We start from the raw sequence: 24822 nt of genomic DNA on the forward strand, positions 1-24822 counted from the left end.
ATCATCATTTTGGAGTCTTTATTACATAGAAAACAAACTTCTGTGAGGTCAAATTGTTATTTTTGGCGTATTCCACAAGGCTGGTAATGGAACATGTATGGCCTGCAGACACACTGTGCTTTGAGGTGTGTGTGTGATGGGGTGGCAGCATATGGCTTCAGTGCATGGTAGTCATGCACAAAACCTACAGCGAGGGCCATATGTGAGTGTGTTTTTTTATAATCAGAGTATACAGCCTCAGAGCTTAATGGCTGCGACAATTACACGTCCCTCCTCTGATCTTATATCACAGAAGACTCGGTTTCACCCCGGCGTTACTCAGTCAGCTGCAGCATGTCTGCTTACCCAGAAAAGACAAATGATACCATTACCAAGCTCAACCAAAACACTGTGCGTTTGGAAAATGCCACATAGCCGTCTGAAGGAAACCTCACTGATTAGCCTGTTGTTTGGGATAATATTGTTGAGTCATTCATCATGGTAAAGTGAGCCGAGGCAGATTACAAAAATTATGAATAGGCTCCATTTTGCAATTCCTCTTATTGAGGTTTTATTCATTAATGTGACATGTGCACCTTATGGAAAAACCTGATAGCTCTGGGAAAATGATGACTATTCTAATGAAATCAAATCCAATCTTTCATATGACTGCATGCATTCATGATCCAAACCCATAATGCCGTTTAAACATAATCAGTTTAACAGTTTATCCACTATTATTTGGTTATTAAATTGAAGAAACTTCTTGAAACCTTTAGTAATGTTTTTTGACACCACTATGTACAGATCTTAACTGTTATTGCTTCTGCTGTTTTATTTTGCTTTTGCTTATGTTCTGAATTCATGTGGTGTGTGTTGTGCCCTGATATTTTATATGTTCTACATGCTTTTTTAAATTCTGTTTCCTGTGCTATTTTAAGCAGTCGTTTGTGTTCAGAAAAGTACATAATAATAATAATAATAATAATAATAATAATAATAATAATAATAATAATAATGGCCAAAACCTCTATCGGCTTTAATTCAAGTTTTATTTCAAAAATTGTGAATTGGTATTTTGGGATGAAAATCCCAAAATCCTTTATTGTGCAACAAACTTGCAATCATTTTTTAAAACACTAAACCTGTTTTTTTTAACTTGACATTAGATCGGTGCTGCAGCAGAATGTTTTCTCTTCCCCTCAGTGGTTATGGAAATCTCCTCTGACAAGCTGTTTTTTTCACACCCCTACTCATTTCATTTTGATGCTAGCGTGTGATGGTGGCACAGCGTGACAGCGCTCACATTTCCAATAAGGTTGGCACAATGTGACTCTGGACTATTAATATACCACAATGCCACAACCACAGTGGTGGCATCTGTGTTTTTGGGCAGCTCTCCCCCTCCCCCTGTCCTCCACCTCTCCCCCCCCATCCTCCTCACCTCTTCTCATCTCCCACTCCTCCTCTCTCCTCCTCTCTTCTCCATCTTGCTCGGCTCGGCGGTGCAGTCTTGCAGTACGGCACACACACACACACACAGCTCAGATGAAGGCAGTTGAACTGCTGCCAGCAGCCACATGCTGCTCTGTCCATTTCCATCTCTGAAGAGGTAAGAAATAGAAATTGCAGAATCTGCACCGACTTCTCTCAAAGTCAAGCCAAGTTACTTATGTTAAATTTTATGCAGACGCCACCTGGATCAAATGTCACCCATAGATAATAGAATTCATTCGCTTTGATTATATTTCATTTTGTAAACAAACCATTGCTGCACATTTATTTATGTGGGACAGCTACAGAATATTGCTGTAATATGAATCTGCTGTATTAGTTATCACTTCAAAATATTGTTTCATGTTTAACATAGCACTTCATCCTAATCTTAAGCACTGGACTCAGTGTGCATTTATTATGAGAAACATTTTGGACAACTGTCCGGCTGCTCATGGCGCTCGCGTTTCATTAGTTTCACTTGGGCTTTAATTGATCTTTATTTCCCTTGATTATGATCATAATTAAACACCAGAAAGCTGTTCAAGCTACCAGCCATCTGCCAGGTTGGATGATGGGCACCATCAGTGCGGGTATATGGCTACAAGGCCATCAGTGTACACGCTGCCAAAACCTATGCCTCAAAATGCCCACTTGCATATTTATCAAGAGGTCAGATGGATTCCTACTCTCTATACTGAACAGAGATGAGTTGCATTTCGTGACAGAAGTGGATTATTCTTTACAGTCTTACTTCAAGATACTGGAATATTCTTGTGAAGATCAATGACATGAGATACGGAACGTGCAACATTTTCACCAGGACTGAAATTCATGCTTTATGTAATTATTACCACTGAGTGAGGAACAAAAATTCAACAAATGTATTATTGCTTCACAGAATATCTGCTTTATAATAAAGAAAATGGCACAGTTTGATTTTGTCATTATACCAACCATCATCTTTGCCTCATTCTTCATGTGTTTCTCCCTTATTATCAAAATCCTCTGGTGATGATTCAAATCTTTGAAACACAGACTGAAGCATATTTATTTAAGCAGACTTCATTCCCGGGTCAGGTGAGCCTACCTTGGAGCTGATGAGCAAGGGTCTGCATAGCTGACATACTGCTTGGATAGATGTTTGGTTTGCGTAACCCCCCTGAAAGCAAAAACAACCTATCACAGCTGATCCGCTTCCAAATGGATATGGCAGTAGAGATTGAATAAGGAAAGGATGTGGTGAGAGTGTGTGAGTGGATGGAGGCCATGTTACCTGGACTGACAGGATGTAGACGTGCACCACCGAGCACAGCTGATGGAAACGGGCTCCACACGGATCAAAGGTATCAATAATCATCCAGTCCAACGGCCACATTCCTATGATGAAAAAGCACGCCGTTAAAAAACATCTACTTTACATTTTGATTTTCTTCAGATTATGTCCACGCATTAGATTTATACTCGTTCGGATTTTTATCGTCCTGGCCTCCATGCCGCTCAAATCGAGTTATGAACTTAATCAATCCGTGCACCCCTGCATTGACCGTTTTATGATTGGCTGAGGTCGCCAGGTTTTATTGACCCGATAACCTTAGATAAAAATGGCTGTGTTTGACTGGGAGCAGGAGATGTGGGCCGGGTGGAAATATGGAGATGCTGCATTCCATCTACTTTCCTGTAGCATCTACTAGTTAAACGCATCATAAATGAGAGCTGACATGGGCTAATTTCTTCCGGTGCGTTCTCTGATCCCGTCGCCGTCATTGGGTGATGGAGAAGAGCAGTTCATAAAGACGGACGTATAGGATCGCATGGCGTGTAAATCTGGCCGGGGTGAAGAAGCAGACCCCGCGAGAAGAGTGATGGATGAGGTGGGAATCCTGTCCTCCCTCTCTCTCTCTCTCTCTCCCTCTCTCTCCCTCTCTCTCTCTCTCTCTCTCTCCTACGTTATTCTCAATCTCTGCGGTCTATTCCATCTCCGACCACTGGGATGGGGAGAGACGTGCGCGCATTCCTGACCTTCATAGGGAAACAAGGCGCTGTTGCTACAGCTGCATGCTGAGCGGACCCTCGCCCTCAGGGAGCAGCAACGGCCCTGTGGCAGCTTTAGGGAGTCAACGTCTGAGCCAAACGAGTGGAACATGAGGGTCTGAAGGACAGAGAGGGAAGATTTGGAGGATACAAGATGAACTAATAAATTAAGCAATAATACCATGACTTTATAATTCTCCATCACAAGTAAAGTCATCCAAAAAAAACAGCCAATGTAAGTAAATATGTCAGCAATATTTACTTTTTGTGTGTTTAGCTTACATTTTGGCGAGAAAATAGACCATCTCCAATACGACAATACTCCTCTTAATACAGCGCATGTTTGAGGAAATACAATTTGTTCTTTGCCTGGGTATAAATATACTTCCCTGGCCGAGGTGTGAGTACACAGATATGGCAGCGTTACTAGCCAACCCGGCCAGCATACAGAATGTGGCTGCACCGCTCCGCCTTGGTCCCCTCAGCATCCACACATATGGCTTTCCTTAGATCATTACTTCCATTAAGTCATTAAGACTCTGCCTAAGCGAGGCCTGTTAGTTAGTCACATTAAAGAGTTAACACTTTCCGTCTCTCTCCCCAGTGCAGTCCGCTGACACATCTGCCACGGTAACTGACACGTTGCTCCATCCCCATAATTAGGAAAATTGCTCTTAACAGGTCCGCCGTTTAGTAATGGTCTCATTTCTTCCATCTCACTCTGACGAGAGCAAACTGCAAGAAGATGTCCCCATTAGCTTTTTGCACCGAGGCTAAACCCCTGCTGTATGCAACCTCCCCCAAGACCCCCCCTGCTTTTAATGGTCCTAATGAGCCAACCCATGGCCTGGTCCCCTTATTGATCTTTAACATATTTTGGGGGATCTTTGATGGAGCAGCTATCATTTGAAACTTTCGGGGGAGTTAATGCCATGGAGAGGCAATTGAGGCAATGGCAATTTGGGAAGAAAGAAGGATGGTGAGATGATTCGTCTGAGAATAACACACCGAGCTTTCATCTCTGCCCCCACCCCCCCCACCCCCATCCCTTCATCTCCAACCCCTTCACCGCTACACTCACCACCCGCTCCTCCGACCAAATTAAATTGAAACCAGATGGAGCAGGGCCTGGACTGTGCGTTGTGTCAGATTGTCATGGCGCATTAACCATGATTTCACATTGAGACGCTCTGCCTGGCCAGAGAAAAAAAAAAAGCAATGAGGGACAGAGAGAGAGAGAGAGAGAGAGAGAGAGAGAGAGAGAGAGAGAGAGAGAGAGAGAGAGAGAGAGAGAGAGAGAGAGAGAGAGAGAGAGAGAGAGGGAGAGAGGGAGAGAGAGAGAGAGGAGGGGGGATATGGCCCTGCTGCCAACAGATCAATCCCACTGATCGCACAGCTGGCACAGGCTGGTGATATGAACGCCATATGACACAGAGACGGGCCGGCGTCAGGGAGGCTCAGGATGGTGCCATACCTTCACACACAGGATTTAACACTCTACATAAATCTGAATCCAAATCCAATAATCATTCCGCCAACATCTGCATATCACCCTCCATCGTTTATATATTTATTTACTTTACCTGCTCACCTTTGGCTGTGGGTTGGCTGAGGAGATTATGTCACATCGGTCAGGATTGATGGCGTTGGGCAAGAGAAAAAAAGCCGCAGTACTCACAGTGAAACGTACCAATGAATAGGAATGGAAAAGCCAAAGAGAACAATGTGACCTTGAATGTGTCTCCTGCTTGACGTGCAATGACTTAAATTGTAAAGGTGCAATCTGTGATGAAAGTGGAAAGGAAGGTCTTGACTCACCACCAAAACTGAGAATAGAAATAGAACCGAATAGAAAAAAGATAAATAGATTAGAAATAAACCAGGCTATCATCAGCAAACTGTCCAGTCTACCACCAGACAACTGCTGAAGACGTTCAGTCTAGTTGTTCTAGACGTTCCGGTTATGACCAATTGGAAAAACGTTCTTCTGAAATAACTAGAAACTCGCAGTGATTCTGTTTGTGAACTAGGCTCAAAGTATGCTATAGTGTATAACCAATGTGTAGGACAATCAGAAGCTGTAAGCCATACGCCAATACAATGTGTGTCTTCACCATGGTTACGAAGGCATTTTCTTCACCAAACATTATCCTCTAACCCTTTAAAGAAACGGTTCCCACCATTACGTGAAACTTCACACCATATAGCTTCACCCGACTATTACACGAGTGCAACACCCCTCAGCCATAGTGAAGCATTCGTCTTCCAGCCGCCGCCCGGAGATCAACGCTCCACTTAACCTTTCAGGGGATGGAATTACAAGTTTGACTTCAACCAGCGATATGGTCTCATTGCAGGTGTCATTACCCCTGCTTATAATTGACAGAAGCATTAACATGTCATTAACACATAAGCTTAGACTTATATTTGAACCTTTTAATGAGGCCATCATTCAACATTAATAGATTAGTTATCATGGGTAATGACTGAGGTGTCTTTGCTCGTCCCCACAGGTCGGCGTGGAGAAAACTTGGCGTAATGTTTTTGGTGGAGGGCTCTCACAGGAAATGAAAAAGGAGGTCGATCGGGGTGAACGTAAGGAGACAAGAGTGGTTACCGTCTCCCATACAGAGGTCTGTAGGTGAGGGACGTAATGGATGTTCATGGGCCCGGTCGGATAAGAAGTGTGTCATCAAAATAAGCCGGATCGTGTCATAGTCTGTCCTTCACTGAGTAGTGTCGGAAAAGTTTCATCCCACAGATTTGAAAAGTGAAATCAGTCGCAAAAGCGTTGCTGGCGTGTCAGGGAGACCGGCTGCTAATTAATCGAAGCAATCTCAACTCGTTTCATTACTACACAGAGCTTAGGATTTTACTCCCACTGCGGCCATTTTGAATTTCTGCCACATTCGGGGCGGGAGGATCCAGCCGGAAGAACAAGTTGGCCAACAGCCCAGCAGCTTTCAATACTTTAACACGCACGCTGTACTGAGGTTTCTGTCTGTGCTGTGAAGGAAACATGGATGGATTAAAAGAATTCCCTCCTCCTTCGCCAAATGCACAGCGTTGGAGGGTGAGGAGGTCAATGAGGAAATCCACACCAGGTTCTGTTTGGTTATGGCGTTCACACGACTTTTCACACATATGTAAACATATGGATTGTTGCCAGAAATGAAGATGAAGCTTGGATTCATTTGCATTATTCAATAATGTCTGGAAATCTAGAAAAATATATTAGATCAGAGCTTTTGCAACCGTTTCAGCCTACCAACCCTAACCCAAAGTCAAGATATGTTCGGCCCATCTGAAGCCCTCGTGATCTTGATAAATTTTTAGCTCAAGTTACTCCAAGTAGACGATTATATAAACGTCAACATCCCCCCACCCATGGGAATGAAGACCTTTCCGAGGTGGATCCTGGAGGAGCATTTGTATCTGCATTTATCTTCTCTCCAGATGTTTGAATGAACCCACAAACCACACAAACAAACCCGTGTCACAAACTAATCACACTGAGCAAGAATCCCTCCTTGTTTGCATCAGGCCTCCAGTTAAAGAGCACAATTAATCTCCCAGAAATTCCTCCTTTCCTCTCCTCTCCTCTCACCTCAGCCACAGGTGACGATTGATTAAACCTGCCTTTTTTTTCTCCCCCTGACATTGATTCGAGTTTCACCTCCATGAGGAGCTCCGTGAACTGCCGCGGCCCTTTTCAGTGCCGGACTCGTGGCGCGAGGCCCTTCAAGACACCGCAAATCCCTCTACCCCCCTCTCCTCCCCAAAGTCTGTGATGTGAAAACCAGGTAGCCCCATATCCACCCGAGCACACTCTCTGGCCTCCCGTCTTTCCTCCTTCCCTCCCATTCCTGGGTCCTAACGGAGTTGGTGATGGATTGTATTTTGCTACTCAGAAACACATTGTTTTCTTTAGCACAGCAGGGTATTCTATTTGCAGAGGTCTGGCCGGTGAAGTATTGTGGATATCTATCACTGGAGAGGTGCCTCTGGTAAGCATGTTCCTTCCTTCACGAGGAGGAGCAGTTGTGAGCGATTGATGGCCAGAGCTGTCCGACTCCCAGCAGGGGTCCATATATTGAGATACTAGTCTGTCTGCGTATAAAAGTATTTACACATAAGGCTGTGTGTTTGTTCTACCTGCTGCAAGACTGCGGGGGTTTACCACATCAGAGCAATTCACGCAGTCTGAAATGATGATTAAATAACCACAAACTCTATCAAATATGCAGGAAAATTGAGAAGTCCAGAAGCTGAGAAGGGGGAACAGTGGGACTCCAGACACGCAACCCACGTAGAAACATTAAACTCAAGCAATTTCCTTCAATCTACACAAGACATGAAAGGAAAATTGCTTCTTGTTTAGATTAAGTCGCAGTTATTCTGGCCAGTGGTGCATTTCACACGCTTGTCTGCAGAACCAGGCTGCAAGTTGGGCTCGATCATCGTCAGCTAATCAAGACGCAGCCAGTGAGAAACTCAGTCAGCGTTTTAATATCAGTTGAATTCTCCGTAACTCAACCCCCTTTGTATTTCTCTCCAGTTACAATATTACAATGACCCAAACGGATGCCTGCCACAGAGGGATTACCCCCTCTAAGGCTCCTTTTAGCACCTCCACGTGAAAGTCAAACAGCGGCGGCGTTTGGGAGATTGTGGCAGATGACAACCTTGAACCCATAAGCACTCAGCGGGCAGCCCAATGAAACAGTTTGAAAGGGGGCTCGCCTCGTGGCATTTCCATCGCACCGTTCACCTCTGGAGAGACTGAATACATATACAGAGGTCCTGATATGTTTTACATGCTGTCCTCTGAGGGGAACCAGGGGGTATTTGTAACGCAGCTATTTCAACAGTGCGATGATGTACACACCCCAGCTATGTTGAAATAGATTGGAGATGATGTGAAACGCAAACAGGGCCGGCAAACTCTGAGACGAGAGGTTAGCGTTCACGAAACAAAAACGTATAAAGTAAAATATTGGGGCGCGCAGATTTACATTGTTTCCAACATAACAAGTGAGGTAATCGGGTTGTTTGTATTTAACTGAATTATTGCTTTTATGCGACCCAATCAAAGTCTTTCCCTCACTGACACACATACACACACACACACACACACACACACACACACACACACACACACACACACACAGAGGAGGCCCGGTGTTCCTGTGTGACCAGACGAGGGAGCTGAACTTGTGACCCCTCCCTGGGGTGTGAGGCCCCGGGGGTTTCAGTATCATGGAGCTGATCCACTCCAGCCTGCCTGGCTTGGCTGGAGCTCAGCACTGCCAACCCACTCCTGCAGCTGGCACATAACACACAACACTCAGTGTACAGCCAGAGCCTTACAGGAGCGCTGCATGGTGCCGCATCAACACACTCCAGTCCAGCACGCAGGATGGAATCCTGGAAATATGGGAAAATCGTCAGGAACGTGGAAAATATATTTGTCTGTATTTGTTTTGATTTTTTTGCGTGAATCAATCAACAAGACGAATTAAAGAAAATGTAAATTATAAAAATATTAACTAAATTATCTGAAAACATTATCGCTTATATTCTTGCTTTCTTTTTAATGCTACAAAAGCAAAAGAAGAATGAAAGAAACCAAAATATGACTATAACGCAGCTAAAATATGAATGCGCACATTTAAATGCATCTCATGTGTAAGATAATAAAGAGTCCAAATATGGCAAATTATTTCATGATTGCATGGATGCTGTAATTCATCCACAAACAGAAATAATTATAATGGCTCGTACAATATCACCAAATGACATCACAAATATTTTAGTTTTTATAAGTTTAGACTTTACGTGTTCAGAATATGAACCGATTAAAGCACCAAAGCTTAGTGATAAATACAAAGCCTCAACTATCAGTGAAGTAGTAAAGGTAGGTTGATTGGTTATTTTTTAAAACAAAACAACCATTAAATAAAGAATAATAAATTATTTAAGAATGATCTGATTTCGGGGGAAATGGAGGATTACCAAATTAAAAGCACGGGACGCACCTTTGATCATTTTGTTTTAATAGTGTTTGGGTCTTTAAAAAAAAGTTTTTCTTTCTTTTTCTTCTAAATAATTTTGAGAATTTAATTTTAAATAAATATTTAACTTAATTTGTATTTAATTGCTTTGACTATGTAAGGAATAGTTTCAATAAACACCAAATTAGATTATTAAAGTATATTAATTATACATGTGTGTGTGAGTATCTACTTTAGTTATATAATGATTAAAATAACACATTATTACTGCAGTATCAATGCATTTTATGGACTAATAATTAAAGCTTTGTTTAGGATTAATGTGCTTTTTCATCAAGCATGGATCACTTTAATGGTAAATGTGACCTGATATTTCACCTTATTACCACATTCACACACATGTCCTAGATCATTGCACAACCATGTTTGTCATGAACAGCAAGCAATGTAAGACGTGACCAACAAATTACACACGCGAACGTAAACTCACATCTTTAAAAATTAAAAAAGATACTTAATTAAAAGAAAATTACCAAAACTCCTTGCTGCTCTATTCTTGTTCTATTTACTGATTAAATTGTTCTGTCTGTATTGAAAAACAGCTTATTGATAATTTGTGAAAAACAGACAGAAAGCAAATGTGTCAAAACTGATCACACTCTCACACACATTCACACTCTGAATATCCGACAAGCTTCAGTGTCCACATATTCCCAGAGCCAGAAGAGAAGCTGTGGACCACAACCCACATCCAGAGAGGAAGAGGAGGAGAAGGAGGGGGAGGGGGAGGGGGTTTAACACATGGTTATCAGGATGTCAGCACCCCCTGCTGGCTTTGGTTGCTTGGCTGGGACATCTGCCCTCTGGTCGACCCCCTCACCTTCTCCCCCGCTCCCTCGCTCGCTCTCCTCCTGCCTCCTAGCTCTCCAAACTCCTCCAAGCCGAGTAAATACAGCAGCAAAGACTACAAACGCAGAACAAGACAATCTGATATCTTATACTCGTTATTTCACTGAAATCTTGGATTTAAGCTCCAATCAATGCACATTTGAAGCCCTCTTTAATAGGTTTGTGGAACAGTCCAGTGCTATCTTCACTAGTTTGTTTAAAAACAAACATCAGTCTCTACATACACTTGTTATGACTTTTTGGACACTTTTTCTGATTGACTTCACTTGAAAGAGCAAACAATCGCTTCCATGCTGCATCAGATGTGCGTTGAGTGAGTCTAACCACCCTCCAAGAAATTCTTCACGCAAAAAATGCATAATGCCAACGTTTTCCCCATTATGTTACAAATGAAGATGGATTTTAACTGACCACTGAACACACTCGTGTGCTCGAGGGGAGCTAATTTGATAAACACGCCGCGGTTTTCCTGCTCACGCATGTGCGAATTCTAGGCTGACACGGTGTGAAGAAATGACGGAGTGCCATTTCTCTCCCACTTTGAACCTTTTGGTCGTTAATTTCAGCCCACGTTTCGCCTGTTTGACGAGCAGAAGCAAAGTGATGTGATGGCCGTGGAAGCTCCTCTGTATGCGAGCTCGTCTTTTCTCTCTTTTATGAGTGTTTGTGTATCTGTGCATACACGTCAATTCACTATCAGAATATGGCGGCGCCCCGGCGTAATAATTCCTCTGTAAATGGAGAAGAAAACGACATGTTTGCTCCCATCTATCAGATTACATCCCTCAACGAGGCCGTTTGTATGCAGGGGAGTAACATAGACAGTGTCTCATACCTGGGCTAAATTCAGATTAATTTATATTTAATGCAGATTTCGATCCCATTCACATAGATTCATGTCAACACTAACATATACTCTGAATGTAATCCAGAATCTAGAAACCATAGAGCAGCACATCATGGTTGAATAGTTATATACCAGCAGAAGAGGTCACACTTACTTGGGCTATACGACTTGAGATGACATGTAAAGTAAATCATGACTCATTCTGGTGGCATCTATACATTCAGTGTAGTAAAGTAAAGACATGTTGCTATTAATTAATATACGTTAAATAGCTTCAACATCAATTTGTAATTTCCATTAGTTGGGCTGATTAAACCTGATTAGAGATTAAAATCTTCTGTAACCTCCTGAAATTCTTTAGGATTGTGTAAAATGACTCATTATAAAAGCCTGAGTTAAGTGTGATTGGCTTCATATGCTGTTAGTCAATGAGACATTAGATATTAAATCCATCATGGATGATTTGTCACTTTTCAGGAGTTAATATCTCACAAAAGTAGAAACAGTATTTTGATATGTTGAGAAAGTGTGAAGAACTCAAAATGAGATCAGCTCACACTCAAAAAAAAAAAAAACGTGAAACTGTGCTATTCTGTTTATTCCATTCGTCTTAAATCAATTATTTACAGGAAATTCTCTAAATTGGATGATGTTGGCTGAAATGTTCTAATCTGCCTCCTTGTTAATCACCTGACAACACACAGGAGGAAACGCTCAGCACCAGGAAATAATCCTCCACAAATGTTGGCGCCTTCTTATTTAGATTGTCCTCACTGGCCGGGGCGGCGAGTTGGTAGGACATTAAAAGAAAAAATCTAATTACATATAAGACGTATTGCAAAGTGATTGGGGGGGAAATGGTATCCAGACACAGAGGGAATTAAATGAGCTCTAGCTCAAAATGACAGCGCTGTTCTTGCTTAATTTGCATATAAACACTCACACTTTCTAACTGTCCACTGACTCATCTGCCTCACTGGGAAGCGCCAACCAACACCCGAATATCAAGGTCTCAAATCAAAGCCAGGAATGTGAAATGGCGACGGGAACGGCGCATTATGGTGACACCGCAATCTCCCATGTGTACGTGCGGGAGAAGGGTGATACTGCTGGGGGCTCTGGGTCTTGTCGTTAGCCAGCAACGGGCTGCTCTCTCTGGGTTATCAGCCTTCTCCTGTGACCCCCCGGTGGAGCAGCGGGGCTGTTCTGTTGTTTCATTATCACAGAGGTTCACGCGGCACGGAGAGGCGCCATCATTATCCATCAGGCTTAATGAGACTATCTTGCTGCCGTAAAGGTCAGGCAATTACTGCTGGTGCAGTTTTCAGCCTGGAGATGCGACGAGGTTGGAAAAGGGATGGAGGCAGTGTAGACGACGTGCACACACACATACACACACACACACACACACACACACACACACACACACACACACACACACACACACACACACACACACACACACACACACACACACACACACACACACACACACACACACACACACACACACACACACACACACACACACTCATGCGCAGGTTGCCTTGTTTTTATATTCATTCATGTATCATTTATTCAAATCATTTTATCCCCAAAATATGAAATTTAAAGGGAAATCTGAGTTGTAGTGGAAGCTTGTCTGCTGACCCACAGGGGATCTCATCACGCAATGCTTTTACATGAGATTACAACATGAAAATGCTTTAACTGAGTCTGAGCTTCCCAATGGACCAGCGGCCTAGAAACCATGTAAACCCAACATCCTGATTGACTCCAACCTTTCACTCTCCGGGCTCCTCAGTACAATTAAAACCAAAAAAACCAATCAAATCATTTTAAACAGAAGAAAAGGCTGCATGTCTTATAGTATCTAAAGATCAGTGTTTATCCTTTGTCAAACAAGGGCTTAACTCAACCTGTACAATATAAAAAATCTTTAAAAAAATTGCTAGTTTGTGTGTTTTTTTCTGCATTTAAGAGTGTAAATTGATGATGCCTGAGACGATTGATGTCGGCTGTTGGGTGCTGATTTGTGGATGAGTCTCAGAGGAGAAGCAGCTTTGGTAAAATAGAAAGTGACTCTGCAGTCATCTGGATCATGTGCAGTATGTGACAAGCCTGTAATTGGATCAGGCGTTGGACCTTTGACCCATGGCATATGACATCACCTAGAGACTCAGGGTGTGTGTGAGTGTATGTATGTGTGTACGAGAACTCACAGGTCTAAGCACGTAGTAGCAGCTTCAGACTGCAGAGTTACAAACTGTACAGACGCCTTTGTGCGATCACAACATGGAAAGTTTAACAACACAATTCCAGCAGAGTCGGTTAATATTTTGACTGATGGAGACTGAAATCATTCAAACACATCAGCTGGAAACTAAATTCTGATTAGTCATTGACGATGTTCTGACATATCTGATTAAATAGCTGTCTTACATCTAAAAACATCGACTTTGGTGATTTCCTATCAGATTAATTACGGACTTTCTGCCAAAACAACATCACTCACTTTGTTACTGTGGACACACAAAGAATCAAAACAAGAAGAATATTACATCATTACTTCCATATTTTAAACTTTTATTTGGAGTAACTAATATTTTTTACGATCCTCAACCAAATACGCGACGACGTGCCTGACTAACTTTGCCGCGGGCTCTTTATCAGCCGTACGAGCCGTCCGTCGCCATGGCAGCAGCAGAGACGACGCTTCCCTATATCGCCTCTATATTACATTAACAAGACAAAATAACGAATGGTAATTTAACAGCAACAGATGTCTCCGCCAGTGATGTCTTCATAAAAAAAACATTGAAGAAACTGGGCACCTCCTCTTCCTGCAGGAGCGTCTCGGTATCTTCCCTCCACGCCACGGGCGACACTGAGAAAAGGTTTATGCTCCTCTCACAGCCAGTTTAAGCTACTGGTTACAGTGTTTTAACTGCTGGATTAATGGGGTGGCAAGAGGGGCCATAAATTGATAATATAACCGCTGAACATACTTGCCAGGACAATTAAGATAATACAACTGGAAATAGAGGCCCCATGAATCGCCAGCAACGGCTCCCTCGCAATGACGGGCGCCCTTGAGGCCTTTGGGCGGTGGGGAAATTGTCGCTCGCGTTTCCCCAGATATGAACGGCGATAAACTCAGTAACAGTCGCACATAACTTGCTGAAAGTATAAAAAAAGAAGAAGAAGAAGAAAGAGAGATGATGTTGGTTGGTGTTGTTTAAAGTGATGGATCGTCAAGGTTACGGAGGGATATTTAGGGCTGCGTGTCACGCTTTGTTCTCAGGTGATAATGTCATCGCGGGTATCAAGGGGAAAAGTAGCGTCTTATCAAAACAACATCTACAGGCCGAGTTTATTACACGCTGGTTTGGCATTTAAAGTACAACCGTGGAACGTTCAAAGGTCAATAGTCTTGTCTGTCATCAGCGGCGTGATCGTACATGCTGAATGATGAGAACGCGCTGAACAACGTCCTCATCTCTATGCAGTGTGTTTGGAGCTTAAGACTGCACTGAAGGATCCGCAGCACCTTGAAATCGCGAGAATCCGGGAGCTGATTGGTGAGCGGCATTAACGTCTTTACAAATGGCGGCGTTTCCCCGCCCGCCGCTGTTAGCTGACGACTGCCATCCCGCCGCATAACGAGCACGCGGTGACAAGCGAGCTAACAAAAACAAAGGCATAATAAGAGAGTGAAAAACGAGGCGGCGCGGTCGTAATGAAGATGAAAAGACTCGGCGCTGATGCCTAATGAAGACGCATGCCACTGTTTCTCTGACACAATACTAATTAGGAGCCCCGCTTCCATTAATAGCTCATGAAATATTAAGTTCCATTAGCTAATAAAAGCAGCAGCTAAAAAACGAAACTATATTCTAAAAAGTGTTGCAATCAGAGGCAGGTTAAGACATTTAAGGTCTTTGTTTTCTTGCAGGGAGAAGAAATGAACAAACTCAAAGTGAATGGATGCAGATTTTCGCATTTATAACTCAAATTAGTCAAATATTTGTGTATGTTGATGCTGAGGAATCATTGTAAGGATTCATTAGTTGCCTACTGGAACAAAACACTGACTGTGTATGTTTGCATTGATCCTGGTTAAGAGGAAGACTCCACACAAAATCTCACATCTGGCGTCTCAACATTGAGATCCGTCCATTTCTGCCTCCTTACTAAACCTAAGCAGAGAAAGCATGGCCGCTATTTCTGCTTTTGTAATCCATATCTATATTAATTCAGGTTATTTAAGCAGTGATAATATAGAGAATACCCCCCCGCACACACACACACACACACCCTTCTTCCCCCCCTCCCCTCTCCACTCCTCTGGACCGGAATCCAAAGAATTATTGCAGGCAGAATTAGAAAATTAATCATTAATGGTTGGCTGGTAATGATCCTGGGACTTGGCGTTATTGGTAAATTATAATGAATGATCGCGCCGTAAAGCGAGTCCCCCCCCGCCCCTCACCCTTGCCTCCCCACCCCTCCTCCCCCCCTCACCCGCCTGCTCGGGCTCCTCCAGCTCCAAGGCCTCGGCAGAATGAGAGCGGCGAAAAAAGACCCCGCAGTCAGCGAGTACGGGCAGGCCTGCCAAGCGCCCGATTGATTTTCTTATTTGGGTCCCCGGCAGCACTGAGGAATGAGTTTTAATTCTGGGGCGCTGCGTGATTAAGTCTGCTTGTGCTTAACGCCGAGCTGCTCGACCGGAAAGAGAAAAAGCGGATGGGAATCAGGGGAAAAAAAGGAGGAAGAAGTGCGGATAGTGATGGAGTGGAGTGAGGCCTTCATCCTCTCTGTGTTTGTGCCTTTGTGTGTGTGTGTGTGTGTGTGTGTGTGTGTGTGTGAGCTGCAGTTGTTCAGAGGGCCTGAATGGCACCTGTCAGGCTCTTGATTAACGAGGCCCTCTGCCCTTCAATTCCCCAGCCTGTCAGTCAGAGAGGACGCATTAATCTTCATCGCCCGCTTGTCAGGTCAGGGTCTGCCCAAGACACCCACCAGTGTGTGTGTGTGTGTGTGTGTGTGTGTGTTTTTGTGTGTGTGTGTGTGTGTGTGTGTGTGTGTGTGTGTGTGTGTGTGCCGGTGTATGTAGGTACGTGTCTGGTGTAAAGTGTGTATTAATGTGTGTCTGTGAGTGTTTGGATGTAGATCGTCCGTGTCTCTGTGCGTATGAGTGCATGTACGTGTCCTTGGTTGTGTGTGAGATTAAATGTGTGTGTGTGTGTGTGTGTATGTCTGTGTGTTTGATGGCCTGTGAGAGAGAGATAGTGTGTTTGTGTCAGTGAGATGGTTGAAGGGGGGGAGGGGAGGTTGGTGGTAGCTGATTTGAGACACATCACAAAGTGCAACCAGAAAGAAACAAAAAGTACAAAAGAGAAACCACTTTGTGTATTCTAAGTAGTAAACACAGAAACAGAATACTGTACTACCCGTCCAACTAAATCTATATTCCACAATTTTACTAGAATTTGGACAGAAAGAATGAAACGGTTTGATTTAAGATAATACTTAAACTCATCAATTGGAGTTTCTGAGCCCCTGCAAATGACCCCTGACCTCTGTGGAGGTGAAAGAGCTTTAAGGATGTTATATTAAAGTCACTCAGGCTGTCAGATCAAGTTAGTGGCATAAAGAAGTACAGTGTGATAAATAAATATATACTGTACATATAAAGGTCAACATTTGACTTATTATCATTTATGACAAAGTGACCTCAAAAATGTATTTAAGTACAAAACATAAGGAAATAAATATTAACATACACACATCATTCTCTTGTGTGAGAGGTGAAAGGAAAGGTTAGGGTGATGGCTCTGTGTGTGTGTGTGTATGTCTGTGTGTGTGTGTGTGTGTGTGAGGAGACAGATGGAGAGCAGGGCCGCCGTTGCTGCCAGCCGCCACTCGCAGTCATCAACCCCCCCAACGCCACCCTGCCACCCCCTACCCCCCCAAACCCTCACCCCTGATCCCCCCCGACCAATGAGAGGAGCCCGGCGGCACGAGGGCGAGCCAATCAAAGAGCTGGCAGTTCAATTAGAGCATAATAAAGGGACATTCATCATTCAATTAGGCATCTGTCACCACGCCACAAAGGGAGGAAGAAACTTGGAGATGCAAAAAGCAGCGAAAAAAAAGTGAGAGAGGGAGAAAAAAAAAGAAGAAAGAAAGGAGGAGAGAGAAAGGGAGGAGCGGGGGAGGATGAAAGGAAAGACAAGAGAAAGAAAGACAACGGCGAGACAGACAGAGGAAGAGCGGGAGAGGAAGGGAGAGTAAAGCGAGGCGCGGGTCTGAAAAGGTTCCTGGCGTTAATTACGGCGGTGACATTGTTATGACGAGCAGCCGGGCCGGCGTAATGAGGAGCAGAGAGCCACGGCGAGGAGATGAGCTCCATCCACGACACTCGCAGAGACGGAGAGTTTGCATAAACACGTCCGTAATTAACTGTTTGACAAAAGTTCCTCTGTAATCAACCTCCCAAGACTTTCCTTCCATTCTGATCCATTTCAGTAAATAAACTGGTGGGGGGAGGGGGAGGGGAGAGGGGACGACTTTCTCCGCCTGCACATAAACGTGAAGCGTCTCACTAAGTGTTTGGCATCAGCGTAAGATTAATTATGATCTCTTAGGGGGAATCTGGAAGCTTCTATCTCACACCAGTTGTGCTCTTAATGTGCCTCCAAATTAAAACCATATTTCCTGTAAGTTCTGTGTGTTTTCGTCCTCCCCGGAGTCGCTCTGCTTGCGTTTATTTCCTGTTTTTACTTTGCAGGAGAGAATAAACACGCTGGGGGGAAACAATTAAAACATTTGGCTCTAATCGCCATGGAAGCGCCGCATCCTTCCTCCTGATCTGTGTGCTATGAAGTCATCACAGTGGATTGGATTCCAAACGTGACCCACAGGCCACAACAAAGCTTATGGACCTACAATAATGTGTTAAAATGAACATGTTTACTTCCCTATAGAGAATATTACTGTGTTTTAAACTGTTACGCCTTTAATAATGACCAATTCAATCACATTTACTGGACAATCTTTATATTTTAACCTATATCTCTTCTAATCCAGATTCCATACGACACACTGTGTGTTTCTGTGTGTAGGGAAGAAATTAAAACACACTATCACATTATTTTTAGAATTTCAGATCAATCAGTCGACTTTTTATCAATTTGACTATGGCAAGGTTGAGTCAATAAGAAGTCCTCTGACTCTGGTCTAATCAATACGATCGGCTCGTCTGATATGACACATTTATACTTTTTATACTTTTATATTCAGAACATAACAGAAGACGACGTGTTATACCAGGAAGACATTCGGTTTATCAAACACTTCATGTCAAAAGATATCTCGTCCTTTATGCGTTACCATAGGAACTGCTCACATTTACACATCTGCCACATTCTGCATGATACCAAAGAGGTGAAAAGCATAAAGTATATGTGTTTGTAATGTTGGCCTCAGTAGAACCGGTGTGTTGTGGATCTAAATGACAGGTTTACGTTTTTTATATATGTGAGATGTGTACTGAAATAGATACTTAAATAAAATAAGATAGAATCACTTCAAGCATGCTCATCACACACACACACACTCTCTCTCCTCCTCTCTGTCTCCTAATGCCAGCTGTCTCAAAACCCCTATGGTCCTCCTTCCCTTAACCCCCCCACCACACACACACACACACACACACACACACACACACATTCCTCCTCCCCTCCGTCTCTCTCACTCCAGTCCCCAACCAAGCAGGAAAATGATCCCTGGTAAATAATATATCAAGATAAATGATAATTGCTCCATTTTTTTTTTGGTGTGTTCCACGTTGCTTAATGAGCGTCATAAATTAGCAATGAGTGCAGCTGACAGCGTTTGTCAGAACACGCTCAATGCAAATACGCCCTGGCATCCCCACGGTTACAACTTGGCCGACCGAAACCAGATTCCCGTCATCCAACGTCGTCCGGCTTTCATCCGTGCGTTTTTCTAACTGGAGCGTTTTTGGGGTAAGACGGCATTTGATTAGGGATCAATAGCGGCTTCAAACGGATTGATATGTAATCTATGACTGTGATTGACTCTTCTTCATGTGATGGATGTCATTCCAAAATGTCTCCTCTGACCCTTACGTGCTGTGATGAAACATTGGCGGGAAAATGACATTTTTTACCAAATATTTATCAATCAGGATACCTCATCAGTTCTCATCTCTCTCTCTCACACACACACACACACACACACACACACACACACTGACTGCACCCTAGCTGTGAGCGAGCCCCCGTGTATATGTCTCATACCTCTGTCCCTGTCAGACATCAAACGGCAGGGCCTTGGCCGCAGATCGCACACACACACACACAGACACGCGGCGGGGCGGGTGTCCCCCGAGATCGCCTGATTGAAACCTGGCAACAGGGCCCTAACAGCTGCTTCAAACAAAAGACATCTGCATATTTCAGATTTGTTTTTCATAAATTAACACCGCAACCTGCCAGGAGTCTGCGAGAGGGAGTCCGTCGACTTGTGTATAATTAGATAAAGTTTACATGCTTTGAAAGTTGGGAATTAGCATGAGGTGCAGGGGTGCTCAGCAGGGAGGAGGGGGGCAGGGGGGCTGGGGGGGGCCAGACTCCGCTCACAGGCATTTTACCTTCTTTCTGGACTGAATTTGTTGTGATGTCGGAGTTAAGGGAAAACACACAAACACGGCTCCTCTGGTGTGTGTCGGAGCCACAACAGTAGTTTGGCTTTGTTGTTCTCATTGGAGAGATTACAGAGCGACGCCTCCGCCTGTCAGCATCACGTTAGAAACCTGCTACCACCAAGAGATGACTGCTGGCTTTTTAAGGCAAAATCTAATGAAATATGATTCTGTCTGTGTGTGTGTATGTGTGTGTGAGAGAGAGATAAAGAGGTAAGAGGATGAGGCCTGTGTGTCTGCATTCAGTGTGTTTGCATATGCGTCTTGTGCACAATAGCAAGCTTACCTTGGTAACCCTGAAAGTGTGTGTGTCTGTGTGTGTGTGTGTGTGTGTGTCTGAGTGTGTGTGTGTGTGCGCATGTCTGTTGAGCTCTGATAGAGCCCAGCGTGTCGCCTTCAGAGGGTCAGATAGCGAGCTGTTACACTTGTAAAAACTCCTTCAATTATTCAGTGAAGTCAAGTCTCCCCTTTATCTCTCGCTTGTAACTCCTGGTGTGTTTGAGAACAGCTAAGAGAGAGAGGAGGAGAGAGAGAGGGAGGGATGGCGAGTGGGAGACATGTAGGAAGGGAGGGAGGGAGGGATGGACGCATGGGAGGGAGCTGATGCCTCCTCAAAAGCATTGCTGCCTAATTACTAGCTCATTTAGATCGGCAACCACAGTTATAAATAACCCAACAGCTGGCGCGATGGAAACACACAACGCCAAACACAGAAACGTAGCACAATATCACAGTCCGCTGAAATAAGCGCTGGAATGATAATGGTGTGTGTGTGTAAAGGAAGCCTCTGATGTGTCTCAACGTGGCTGTTACTGTTTATCATCCAAAAAAAGCCTCAAACGTGCTCAGAGTGAAGGCAGAGGGAAGATGACAGCGCCAAGTGTCAATCCGGAATTCAGACGTACGTTTCTTTAAGACATGTAAGTTGTCTGACCGTCGACTCAAAGGGGGAATATGAAGCAAAGCCTCAGTTTCAGTTTGAAACTCATTTCAACTGTCTGCTGAGTTGCTGGTTTCACTTATGAACCCATTTACACCTGGCAACACAATCTCCACCCTGACAGCTTATCCAGGTGAGCTCAGACTCAGACTGACTGTGATCTGAGCCCAACATGACCTCATCATGGGATCAGAGCTCAGTCACAACTATCCGACCAGGTGGAGTCCATGCAGCACGTCCATACAGCTGGGACACATTTGGGAGATAAAAACACACCGGCTTAAGTTGAAAAGCACCATGCAGGCCTTGTGATCCCGGCTCCATTCGCTTTTGTTAATAAAGATATTTTGAATGGAAGTTTGCCAGAAATGGGTAGCTGTATCTACAATAGGGACAGGGACAGGGGCAGGGACAGGGACAGGGATAGAGACAGAGACAGGAAATACAATTACTATTTGTTGACGTTTTAAAATGTCTTTCTGTCAGAAGCATGAAACTCTGATCAGATGTTGCAGGAGTAGGACAGTTTCCTCTCGTACTCTTGCTCATATTTTTTCACATTTCTCACAAAAAGCTAAAACCATTAAATTGATTTTCTAACAGTATTTTGATCACAGAGAAAACCTGATAATAAACACCTCAGTCACAGCAGAACACTGTGTTACAGCGACGAGGAAAAGGCTTGAAGTATGTTTCTCTTACACATACATGGACTCAAATATCAAAACAATGACGCACACGCACAGGCAATAAATGAACCAAACAGGCTTTTGTTTTTGGGAATATTTTCATCTGCATAAACCAGACGCCAAAGGGAGGATTTGAAATGTTTCTCTGTTTGCGTCAAAGCTCCCACGAAGGCAGAGCTGCTCCGCTGCTAAGTGATTACACCGACAACTTGGGAGTGATATAATTACCTCAAACATGGCAACCCTGGCGGTGGAGCTCATGGTGGTGATAATCTATGGTAATTACCAGTTTTGAGGGCTGAACAATCTGGGAAGAATGTATTTAAGATAAAACAGCATGAAAACAACCCCGGCAGTGGTTTAGCACGCGAGCAAAAGAGAAAGACAACGGCTCGGAGCAGGTAAATGTAATAAGATAAATGCTGTACAGATGTGTTGTTGTTTCGTTTACTTACAGGGAAACAAAGCTCACGAGGAAAAGATTGAACAATAAAACACATAATATCCCCGGAAAGCAAAGAAATCAAATCTACATAGAGTCTAGATAGTTTCTTCTTACTTTTAAGGTGGATTTGTTTGATGTTATAGGCATATGGAGACATTTTAATCCTTATATCTTCAATTATAGTGAGGATTTCTTTGACATTAATTAAAAGCGAATACAAAAGGTTTTTCCTGCGATTATCGCTCTTTTTGGAGATTTCATTAACTGCTTTGTCAGATCTTTGTCTCCTTTACACAAACCGTCACAGAAGGGGGGTAACACAACCCTCAAAGTGAACTCTGTGTGAACATCAGGGGGAACGTCGGTTTTCAAAGGGCATTCATTTGATCGGAGCTCTTTGACAACGAACCTGCGATACGGTGGATCTGCTCTGGTTGTTGTGTCGGCGTGACAGACGTTTTGGCAGCGGGTGACCTCCTCCTCGGTTCGAGACGCGGAGACCAAAAGACTGTGGCTCTCTGTTACCGAACAATGGGCAGGTTTCTGTTTCAGCAAAGTGAAAGAGCCGAGGTAGAAAGGCGATCTTTATGTCCTAGAACGCGTTCGCGGAAATGGAAAACAATAAATGGGTAAATTCGGTTTTCCGTCCTTATATCGAATATGTTAAGAGGCTTTAACGCTGCGGGGATGTTAAATCTGATGCCGCAACTATATAAATACCCCAACAGGAACAGGAAAGGAGGACAGGGGGAACAAGATAGTTGGTAGTTCAAAAATAGTTTAGTTTAGTGTTTCTCAGGCTCGATTGTAGATTTGACATTTATACTGAACGGCCTCTTGCTGTCAGCGTAACTCATTTCTAACACTCCCAAACCCAGAGTGACAGCAGGAGTTAGGGAATAGGTAGATGCTACGAGGGGGCGATCCCTCCCGTTGTAAAGGGAAACCCCGACGAGGGGTGTTCGCCATATGCTCTCCGGACTCCGAGGGGAAAAGAGATCGTAGGATAAAAGTGGAGCGAGGCGGCGGCAGCGGCGGTGGCAGAGGCAGCGACGGGTCCTCCATCAGCACGTTCAAAGCCTCCGTATGAAAATGACTGTGTACAAGACTTCTACTGAGGCCAAATAGAGATCAAAGGCAACCCCAGGCAGGAGGGGGAGGGAGGGAGGGGCGGGTGAGGCCGAGGGTGAGGGTGAGGGTGAGGGTGGTTCTGGGTAGGATTGGGAGTTGTGTACAATCTGCAAGTTTGCGCAACGTGATGAGCAAATCTGTGCCTGCATGGGAATGTTAATAATAAGTGGGGGAATTTGTCGGTTTATTTTTTCCTGTTTACACTGAGGATGTTGAGAGCAAAACGTGGCTGTTAACTCGTGCCGGGTGAGATGAAGTGAAGTGTGTGTATATGTGTGTGTGTGTTTCAAAGTCACGGGTTAGAAGATTGTCATGAAATCAGAATAGTTTATGAAATCAGATTTTAACACACTCACATATTGTGTGAAGTGTGTGACACTGCTGATACTAAATGCTGAATAGACACAACAGTACAAACACAATGTGGCTCATTCTGCTCTACTCTTTCTTCCATCTCTTCACCTCTTGTCCTTCACCCACCCCCCTCCCTCCCTCCTCATCCTCTCCTCCTTGCTTCCTGCCTCTCCAGAGAGGAGGTCACATGCTGCAGACCTGCTCTGTGCCATCTGGCTGACTTCCTGTCATCCTTACCCCAGGAGAGAGCGGCTCTGCAGGGTACGTAGGGCTGGAGAAATCCCATCTCCTCCTCCTCTTCCTCCTCCTTCTCCCGCTCCTCCAGGCGGCCGCACACCTGAGCAGAGAAAGGCGCTGACAAGAGCACACCAGGAGGAAAGAGAGAGGGCGAAGAAAAGAGTGGGAGAGAGCAAGACAAAGGACATTAGGACGGACGAAACAAGCGAAGAAAAAGGAAATTAGAATGCACAGAATTATTCACCTCTGTTCTAAGTAAGAAACTTAGCGCTATTTCAAGGATAACGACAAATTAGAAATACAAGCAGGCAGTTTTTGTTCACTTTAAGGTTTGTAAAGAGGTTTCCCACTTTGCCTTTAATCATAAAAGGTCTTTTTTTTTAATCGCAGTCATACATATCACCCGCAAATTCAGCAACATGATTAGAGAGTTTCTCCATCACATGAAAGCAAAGCCTCTTCCTTGTTTCCCGCATTCTCACCTCCCTCTCACACATCTCTGTCTAACGCCAGAACATTAGAATTGGATAAAAGCGCACACACGGCAAATTAATCTTAATGTCCCACCCATGGTCTTGCATATTCATATAAATATAACATGACTGCCGCTCACATCTGAATTTATTGGTTTTCCTCCTTCGCAAATTAGGGGCCTCCAATTGATGAATATTTTAGCACATGTGCACTCTGCGGTACATTTATCATCAGCTTTGCTATTATAAACAGAATAAATGAGCAGTCAAAGTAGGCTGCTGTACGCCAACACACACACATACACACACACACACACCGCCCCTCTGCACTCGCACTTTTAGCCTTGCTGCTGTGTCTTCACCCTGCAAGAGCAGCTTCTTCTTTCTCATGTTATATGACCTCTACATGCATACACACATACATACACACTGCGGTTTAAGGCTTAAATGGCGACTGTGGACGACGTGACAGAAAGGCCTTCCACCTAAAGGAGGGCTGCAGTTAAGACAACCTTAGTGGAATCTATGTTAAGTGAAGCCCTAAGGGG

General features: G+C 43.9%; 1 long non-coding RNA gene across 1 annotated transcript in view; it reads right to left on the reverse strand.

Moving 5' to 3' along the window:
* The window catches only part of LOC143015360 (uncharacterized), a 129835-nt gene that overhangs the window by 33428 nt on the left and 71585 nt on the right, over positions 1 to 24822 (reverse strand). The window contains exons 4-7 of the long non-coding RNA XR_012965415.1: positions 23802 to 23918; positions 2750 to 2853; positions 2564 to 2635; positions 1424 to 1583 (exon numbers count right to left, since the gene is read on the reverse strand). This is a non-coding gene — a long non-coding RNA (uncharacterized LOC143015360). The remainder of the gene's footprint in view (positions 1 to 1423; positions 1584 to 2563; positions 2636 to 2749; positions 2854 to 23801; positions 23919 to 24822) is intronic.

Source organism: Genypterus blacodes, unplaced genomic scaffold (genome assembly GCF_046128005.1).
Source record: "Genypterus blacodes isolate CSIRO-AG114 ecotype Tasmania unplaced genomic scaffold, CSIRO-AGI_Gbla_v1 ptg000195l_1, whole genome shotgun sequence".
Taxonomy (NCBI): domain Eukaryota; kingdom Metazoa; phylum Chordata; class Actinopteri; order Ophidiiformes; family Ophidiidae; genus Genypterus; species Genypterus blacodes.